We start from the raw sequence: 8,282 nt of genomic DNA on the forward strand, positions 1-8,282 counted from the left end.
GTAACCAGTCACATTGGCCCCCGACTGACACTTTTGATTTAAACACCCTCTGAAATCTCAACGATTTTTGTCGCCGCGTGGGCAAGGACAATGAAATTCCTTACGTCCAGGCTTTTTGGGACCTCCGTACCCACCCCGACCTATGTTCTTCCTGCTCTACCTACCAAATCCTCTTAGCTCGAACCCCTCGTAAATCTTCCTCCACTACCTCTCCCCCTCCCTACTCCTCACCAGAGGATCCGCCTGAACATCTGTCCTCTCCTGCCAATCTCAGCAACCGGTCGCCATCAATGGCATGCCCTTTCCCCACTCCCTCTGCACCTCCTACCTCAGAGGCCATGCCTCACTTTTCCTCTACTTCCTCCGAGCCCCCTCCCTCAGAGGCCTCACTTCCTCTTGCCTCTCTGGTGGCGGCCCACACCTGCTCTCACCAGCCAGCTATCCTGGCCCCACTCCGAGAAGTAGCAGGTGCAGAAGGTTTAGTCAGGGTCCATGTTCCTTTCTCACTCCAAGACCTGTCCCAAATTGAGAAACGTTTAGGATCCTTCTCAGCCGACCCATCCACCTATATTAAAGAATTCCAATACCTCACTCAAGTATAAGAAGCCCTAGTCCGGTACACTCGACTAGATCCAGCCTCCCAAAACGGGGCCACTGTATTAGCCTCCCATTTTATCTCCCAATCAGCACCCGACATAAGAAAGAAACTAAAGAAAGCAGAAGAGGGGCCAGAGACTCCCATCCAAGACCTGGTAAAAATGGCCTTTAAAGTATTCAATGCCAGGGAAGATGCAGCTGAGGCTGCCCGCCAAACTCGTATGAAGCAGAAGGCTGCCCTCCAGACCCAAGCCCTAGTGGCGGCTCTAAGGCCGGCAGGGAACCAGAAGCCCAAGGCCGAAACCCATGCCCCTCCAGGGGCATGTTTCAAATGTGGAAAGGAAGGACACTGGTCCCGAGCCTGTCCACAACCACGGCCACCAACTAAGCCTTGCCCTATCTGTCGGCTCCCGGGACACTGGAAGTCAGACTGCCCCAGCTTCCCCAGGGTGCCGGTTCCTCAAAACAGACACACTGGCGTTACGCAGCTGGCAGTCACCCTCAGTAGGGAGGAGCCTGCTTGCCAGGAGCCGACCTCCGAGGGAGCTCCGTTCCCCAGTCTATTAGGGCTGCTAGACGACTAGCGGGGCCCTGGCTTACCGACTCTGGTTACCCTCGCTGAGCCTAGGGTCACAAGACGTGGGGGCTACCTACTCCGCACTTCCTTCCTATTCTGGCCGTCTCACTCCTTCCCAGGTCTCGGTCATGGGAATTGACGGGACCCCGAGTATCCCCTACCAAACCCCACCACTCATGTGCTCATATAACTCTACTCCATTTACCCACTCTTTTTTAGTAATCCCCACCTGCCCAGTTCCCCTTCTGGGGCCAGACATCCTTTCAAAGCTGAAGGCTGTCATAACCTTCCCCACCGCCAGTCCACACAGCCTTTTTCTCCTAGCCCTCAATACTCTACCTCAGAACTCCAGGCCCTCCAGTCTACCCCCGGGGTACAGTTCAGGGATGACTGGGCCTTCAAGCATAAGCTCCTCATCCTCCCCGAAAAGCAAAAGTACCAGATAATCCAAGACATCCACAATTCACTCCACATTGGGCCTAAAGCCTTATACCGGTTCCTCAACCCACTTTTTCACCCTCACCATCTCCTCAGTACCATACAGGAAGTCCAGTCCTCATGTACTGTCTGCGCGAAAACTAATTCCCAGGGTTCCTGTCATCCTCGGCGCCAGCTTCATCAGCTACGCGGGTTCCTACCTGGCCAAGACTGGCAAATTGATTTCACCCATATGCCAAAGCACAAACAGTACCGGTATCTGCTAACCATTGTTGACACTTTTTCAGGCTGGATTGAAGCTTACCCCACAGCCTCTGAGTCTGCCGGGACAGTAGCCACTCATCTCATTCAAGACATCATCCCACGCTTTGGACTCCTGGCTACCATACAGTCAGACAACGGCCCAGCCTTTATCTCCAAAGTCACTAATGCCGTTTCTACCTCTCTAGGAATTCAGTAGAAGCTACATGCCGCCTAGCATCCCCAGTCCTCTGGTAAGGTAGAACGGGCCAATGGCCCAATAAAGGAGCATCTGACTAAGCTCATGCTTGAGCTCCGCCAATCCTGGGTAACCTTACTTCCTATCACCCTCACCAGGGTAAGAGCAGGCCCCCGGGTCCCATCACAGCTTAGCCCATTTGAGCTGCTGTATGGTTGCCCCTTCCTACTTTCAACTCCCCCACCGCCAGAGACTACTCCTCTAGACAGCTACCTCCCCTACTTTACTCTCCTTCGCAGCCTTCTCCGAGAACACGCCAACGCTTCTCTTCCCCAACCCACCCAACCATCTGAAAATACACAGAAAGTCTCCCCTGGGGACTCAGTTCTTATCAGGTCCCTCTCCCCAAAGCCCCTCGCCCCCAAGTGGGAAGGACCATACACAGTCCTCCTTACCACTCCATCAGCTATAAGAATTGCTGAAATCCCATCTTGGGTTCACCTCTCTCGGGTAAAAAAGGCCCCTCATGGACCCTCCTTATGCTGGAAGGCTGTTCCTACTGGCCCTTTATCTGTCAAACTTACCAGGGCCTAGCAGCCACACCCCCTACAGATGGAGATTCTTCCTAACTTAAAACTATACCAAAACCACCTTCATCTGTAATACCCCCCCATACAGCCACAACCATCTAGCAACTTCCGACTGCCCCGCAGCCGGATGCCAAAGTGCCATATATCTGAACTTCACCAAATTCCGCAACATCCATACTACTATACCTCTCATGTGCTTCAACCATGACCAACCATCAGGAGCATGCAATAATATTCCTTGGCGCTCCTGCATGGGATGTACTTGGATGAACTGTCGACTACATATAGCTATCGAGTCCACAGTACCTGCCCGATCTCAGCTCAAAATCATCCCAGATGTAGATGGAGAAGGAAACACCATTATCGGTTCTACACGGTATTCCCTTCTCATACCTGACCCCTGGGACAACCGGTGGAAAAGCCCCCAGAAAGCTGCTGTGTATGACCACATAGATACCAAATATCCCTCTTCCCACCTGTACATCTGGCGGGCATACGTACGTACAGTCCACCAAGTCCACTCTGACATTAGCCTACAAGAAAAATCTCTGAATGACCAATTGCAACCACATTCGCCTCCATTTTCCTGGTTAACCTTTCTCCAAGAAGGAATCAAGTTAGCTAACCTCTCAGGATTAACTGACCTAACCTCATGCCTCATGTGTGCCTTCTTAGGACAGACTCCCTTCGTTGCAGTCCCCTACCCGATTCCTCTCAACCTTTCAGCCTCAACTTCTTCCTTCTCCCCCGTCAGGGAAGTCGATCTCTACACTCCACCTGATTTTGAACAGCTACCTGTGTGCTATTCCCTAGGCCGAAACTTCCCTAGCTGTAACAGAACTATACGGGTAACCACTAATATAACAGCCCTACGAGGAACGTTTTTCGGGTGTAACAAGACCTTAACAAAAACTCTCTACATTGGCCTTTCCTCATCTCTTTTATGCCTCCCGGTAACCCTAGTCCCTCGACTCACTATATATTCCCCAGCCGAATTCCAGATGCTGCAAACTCCCCATCGCCGCACCCGACGAGCTGCCTTCCTACCCATTGCCGTTGGAGTCTCCCTTGCTGGTTCAGCACTTGCAGCAGGATTAGGAGGAGGGGCACTAGTCCACTCTCACCTGGCCATAGCCCGACTGACCTCGCAATTCCAAGCGGCTATTGATGACTCTACTGAGTCTTTAGCATCACTCCAACGACAGATCACCTCAGTTACCCAAGTTGCCTTGCAGAACCGAAGAGCCCTGGACCTGCTCACTGCTGAACGAGGAGGGACCTGTATCTTCCTACAGGAAGAGTGCTGTTACTACATCAATGAATCCGGCCTAGTAGAAACCCGAATCGAGAGCCTCCAGAAACTCAAAACTAACCTGCAGAGTCAGAAGTTCTCAAAACAAACCTGCAGAGCCAGAAGTTCTCAGCTGAAGCCACAGCGTGGTGGTCTTCCTCTATGTATACCCTCTTGTCCCCGTTGCTTGGGCCCCTAGTAGCCGTTTGCCTAATCTTACTTATTGCTCCTTGCTTTCTACAGTTCCTACAGCGGCGCTTTCAAGAACTGACTCGAGTCACCATCCACCAGATGCTGCTCCAACCCTACCCTGAACGAGTGCAAGAAACAGACCTCTCCCTGAACATCCAGGCTCCTTAAGAAAAGAGACCTCTTCAGAACCCCCCGTCGACCCTTGTCAGCAGGAAGTAGCTAGAGAGACAACCGACGCCCCGACCCCCTCTTTTTCTTTTCTTTAAGGAGTCGGGAATGTTTGGAAAACTCTGCCCCTACCGTGAAAGCTCTCTCTCTCTCTCTCTTTCCCTCCCCCACAAAGAGGCTCCCTTATCTCTCACTTTACATACCGGCCCTAGCCCTCCCGCCACCCAGCTTCCCGCCCCCCAGCTTCCCGCCCAGCAGTTCAAACTGACCAACAGTTGCCCACCACCTCGGCTTTTGGCTTCCCCACCCCCCAGCCCTTCAGCCCCCTATAAAACAACCCTGCCCCTCTGAGCAGCGCGGCCATTTTCCTTTTCATCCCGGCTGGCCCGCCCGGAGGCTCTTTCCTCTCAATAAAGCCTGAACTTAAGGAATTTCCTCTAGCCTGCGGTCCGGTTTCTCTCCCAATGAGCCCAGTCTTCCCACAGAGGGTAGGTCGGACAGAATATACTGTTTTCCCTATAGTGGAGGTCATTGGGTGATGTTCGCTCTTATCCTTGATGTTCTATAACATAAATACTGTGAAGTAATGTATTAGGTTTTAAGGAAATAGGGTGAAAAGAATATGATAGTATTCCACACACACAAATTAATAACAGAATAAAAGGTAAATATAACATTTACAGTAATTTTGCAACTGATCATATAGCTAGCATTTATATTTCATATGCATTTGCCCTCAGCAAGCACCTCAATTGATTTTTTGCCTGACTGGGAAGGGGATTCAAATATTCATTCTTGAAGAGTTGGGGTGATTAGTTTTCCTTCCTGAATTGGGTTACTGTAGATTTTTTTTGTTGACTTTAATAAAAGGACATGGGCATACTTAGTGATGTGCTAACAGAATCCCTATATTCCAGACTTACTCTTCTTTTTTATGATTTATAACAGTAAAGCAAAGAAATTGCAGTTGTGACAAGTGCTACAAAGAAAATAAAAACATAGTATTTGCTTCTTTTTTTTTCCAACTTTTATTTTAAGTTGGGGGGTATATATGCAGGTTTCTTACATAGGTAAATGTGTGCCATGGTGGTGTGATGCACAGATCCTCCCATCACCTAGGTAGTGAGCCCAGCATCCATTAGCTATTCTTCCTGATCCTCTCCCTCCTCTCCCTAGACCCTCTGACAGGCCCCAGTGTGTGTTGTTCCCCTCCATGTGTTCATGTGTTCTCATCATTCAGCTCCTACTTATAAGTGAGAACATACAGTGTTTGATTTCCTGTTCCTGCATTAGTTTGCTGTGGATAACGGCTTCCAGCTCCATCCATGCCCCTGCAAAGGACATGATTTCATTCCTTTTCAGGATTGTTTTTTACACCAATTGTGTAGAAGGAACCCAACTTCCCTTGGTAATCAGGTCTTGCATGATAAATCCAGTCCAACATTTCAATCTCCCTAAGCATTTAGATACCTTTCTCTACAGTGACCCAAGGCAATTCTTATATTTCAGCTCATTTAGTGTAGGCCACCCTTTGTTTCATCTTTAACTAAACAAAACAAACAAAGCTTTATATAACCCATTGATCTGCACTCTATATTGAGAATTTGTACTTTGTGGGCCTGTATCAATAAATCAATCTTGAGTCAATTTTATGTTCCTTCAACCATTATCTCACACTATTAACTTACGTTTTCACATGTATTCACCAGATTTTTTGTCTGTATAAACTGAAAAAAATATGCATTGCTTTTGGTATGTAGTATGTCTCTTATTCATTCACAATTTTAATCTCTGTTTCAAGCCTGCTGGGACCAGAGTTTATAGTTCTACAAGCCAAGAGGTTTGGTGAAGTAGGTTCCAAGGAGAATCAGCAGTGTCTTCAGATTAAAATACCTCAGAGGCGCTAGCATTCTTTCCTTTGAAAAATCAGGATGAGCCTTCTCAGACATGAATAGCAGGGTTGCTTCTGCTGGCAAAGAAGATGCAGCAGAACTTAGAGGTTGCGTGTACTCATCTTCATCAGGATCTACCCCATATATTTCACTCCAATTGTCAGAATGTCATTCCTTCCCAATCAATCCCCTCAGTTTAGCAGAAGATATTTTGCCTGACTGGGAATTCAATTTGTATCATAATTCTGCCACTTGCAGGATAACACTCTGGATTGGATTTTCTGAAACCTCAGGCTGATGACGACGGGAGATAAATACATTCCTCAGGGAAGATACAGAAGATTTCAGATCATTTATGTGGAGTTTGAACTTGGAATTTCAAGCCCTGATCTCTTCCTTTTCTTTCCTCACTTTGTCAACCACAGTTAGGAGTAGTCATCCTCATTACATTTATCAGTTTGACTAACATATTTTAAAGTATAATGATTACCCAGAGACTTGCCTTTTATGAATATTTGATTAGGAATCTAGTAGTAATATTCTACATATCTTTTTTACCACATCACACTATAGACTATCACTGCCTTCTTTACCAATGGAAAAAAGCCTTATGCCGTAAAATATAATCAATTATGTCAGAAACTCAGTACCACAAACCCAGATTCAGTTTTCTGAACTGGATCTGGAAGATACTATCTGTACACGTGGTAAAACCCTTGGAATTACACCAGTTGCTAGCAGCAGAAACAAGCCAAGTGTTGCTTAAGTACTCCAGAGATTTCGTTCTTTTTACTTTCTTTGACACAGCCTGGAGGGAGACTATGGAGGGCTTGCACGGTGATTCCATCATGCTTTCCATAGCACCCCCTTTCCTGTTTATTTTTTTGTTAGTTTTTTATCTTTGGTCTCTTTTCTTAAATTATTGTATCAAACTTGATCTCTGGTAGGTGATTTTTAAGAAATACTTCATATTTAAATGCTTGTGCCTCGTATTTGCTTTTGCATTCTCAGATGGAATTAGGTTTCTTCTTAAAAGTTTCAAATGCTTGATATCTTGTGGGTTAAGCCACTGAAAAGAAAACATTAGAGAGCTGAGGTTGCCCTGGAAGAACCATAGTTCTAATTGCTTAACTCTGGTTCAGACAATTCAGATAAAAGGATGAAATACCTACTATGTATACTCCCTGCAGATATAGGAAAGGACCCAACCTCTTGCCAAATCCATGAAAGAACTTGCCTGGTAGTCTGCAGAGCTGGGTGCCTGGCATCTACTAAGTTCTGTGAGTTCTCATACTGTAAGGATGTTGCATACAGCCAGGATCATGTTATATACAGCGGGGTGTGTGTGTGTGTGTGTGTGTGTGAGAGAGAGAGAGAGAGAGAGAGAGAGAGAGAGAGAGAGAGAGGCGAGGGGAGAGAGAGATGTAAGGTTTGAATCACCAGTAATTATACCTACCTGCAGGACGTGCAGGAGTGGGAATGGCAAGGGTAGTGTAGATGACATAGATACACAATGAAAGAGAGCATAATGTAGATCTTTTTCTCTCAATAAGCCCCTAGATTTCTTCTTATCTGGAGAAGTAACTGCCAGGGAACATGTGAAAAACAGAAGTAAAAAGAGACAAAGAAAGAAAAGAAGAGAAGAAACCAAGGATGAAAACAGTAGAAATGAGTCTCTGCAAATGCAGAGAAGGAGGGAGAACCTTGAATCACCTATAATTACTCCTGCCTGCTCCCAAGAGTTGTGGTTTAAAGTCTCACCTGGTAACGAGTCACCCTAGCAGTAAGCTTTCTGGGGAACACAGAAGGGCAGGAAGGTGCTTTCTGAAAGAAAGAAGACAATCTGCTGAATGCTACCTTGCAAAACATGGGAGTCAAGTTCTGATGCTGTTCTAGAAACCCAACCATTGCAGCAAAACTTCCGGCTGGCTTCTCTCCCAAGTGCAAAAGGCTTGAGCTTTCACAGTCACTGAGATTTCCTAGGCAACAGGAGTGTAAACTTGAGAAAAGGCAGAACCGGAATAGAGATTGGCAGTGAGCTGAGCCAATCAGACTGAGAGTCTGCAGCAGTGATTCCAGGCCATCCAATTAATACTAA

The sequence above is a fragment of the Callithrix jacchus genome, chromosome 2 (assembly GCF_049354715.1).
Source record: "Callithrix jacchus isolate 240 chromosome 2, calJac240_pri, whole genome shotgun sequence".
Taxonomy (NCBI): Eukaryota; Metazoa; Chordata; class Mammalia; order Primates; family Cebidae; genus Callithrix; species Callithrix jacchus.